Raw genomic sequence first — 1,521 nt, forward strand, 5'->3', positions numbered from 1 at the left:
CCAACTCTCTTCTTTAGGATCCTAACGGAGGTTTTGTGACATAGGTGGTGTTGATTAAAATCACTGGCCATTGATTAATTCGGTCGGCAGCCCCTCCTCCCCCCTTAGAGGTCAGGTGTAGGTGGGAGGGCCTGAACTTTCTTTCTTTCTTTTTTTTTTAAGATTTTATTTATTTATTTGCTGAGCAGGGACCCTGATGCAGGGGTGGATCCCAGAACCCTGGAATCATGACCTGAGTTGAAGGAAGACACTTAAACTCGAGACCTGAAATTTCTAATCCTCTAATCTGGTCCAGGTCTTGTGGGTGGTGAGCTCCCCGCCCTTGCCCCACCAGCCATCAGCCATCTCATTAACATACAAAAAGACAATTTCATCCCTCCAGAGATTCCCAAGATCTTGGAAGGTCTTAAATCTAGAATGGGGACTAAGTTCAAATAGTGGAACAAAAGATGCCCCTGTCACCTCTGTCATCCATTTTACAAGGGTTCAGGTGCTCTGTGCCAAGACCCAGGGATGAAGTCCAAATATATACTCCTTAGCTCATCAGTATCATGGAAACCTCCACTGTGTGGTGGTCAGGTCTGCCCTGCAGGGGTGCTCTTCTGTCTGTAGCCTGCCCCATGCCCCGGGAGTCTGTCTGGTGGTTGCCTTTGGTAAGTGGAGAGACCAGCAGGAGATAGGAGCATGGTAGTGGTGGAGGCATTTACTACCTCCTACCTCCTGGCTTGGAGTCACGTGGTTCTGGCCCCTCAGGACAGCCCTCTCCAAAGCGCTGGAGGCCATTCCCACCGCTCACCAGTCTGAGCCTGCTGACCAGCCCCAGCCCCTGCCCCAATACTCCATCCCTTGGGTTTTTCTACATCTGCTCCCACTTAGGTAAAGAGCCCCTTTATGGAAAGCCTCCCCCACACCATCTCATCCGAGAGTGCCTGCTGTATCCCACCAGGACCATGTAAAAATGAAGTAGCGCAAAAGAGAAGCCTTCATTCCACTCTGTCCTCCCGTCTCTGGGGTCCCCTCCTCTCCCCAGAAACAAACAATGTTCCCAGGCTCATTTGTATCTATCCATCTAGAAACACGATCATATGGTTCCTGCTTGCCGATCTGTTTTGGATTGTCCGTGAATCCGTGAATCTCGAGGCCCACGGATGCCTGTGAATGGACGTGACCCAAATGCTAGGCCCCGAGGACCCCCAGTTTAGCTTGATTTCCCTCTTGTCCCTTCGTTTCCTCAAAAAGGCCTTGTCTCAGGGCCAGGGGTTGGGGGGCGGACACGACACTCAGGAAGCCATGCTTTCTGGAGTGGTTAATGTCCTAGATGGAGGCTGTCCCTGATGGGCATTTGTCCCTCAGTGTGACAGCTTCCTGGCTCTGACTCCAGTTCTGACACTCCCTAGCTGGGACACCTCTCTTTGCCTATTTCCTCACCTGTGAAACGGGGATAATACCCCTGAGGATTATTGTGAGGGTTGAAGGAGCCAAGAGAGTTAATGTGAAGCTCCGCGCAGAGTGTGTGTTCAA

The sequence above is a fragment of the Mustela nigripes genome, chromosome 8, assembly GCF_022355385.1.
Source record: "Mustela nigripes isolate SB6536 chromosome 8, MUSNIG.SB6536, whole genome shotgun sequence".
Taxonomy (NCBI): domain Eukaryota; kingdom Metazoa; phylum Chordata; class Mammalia; order Carnivora; family Mustelidae; genus Mustela; species Mustela nigripes.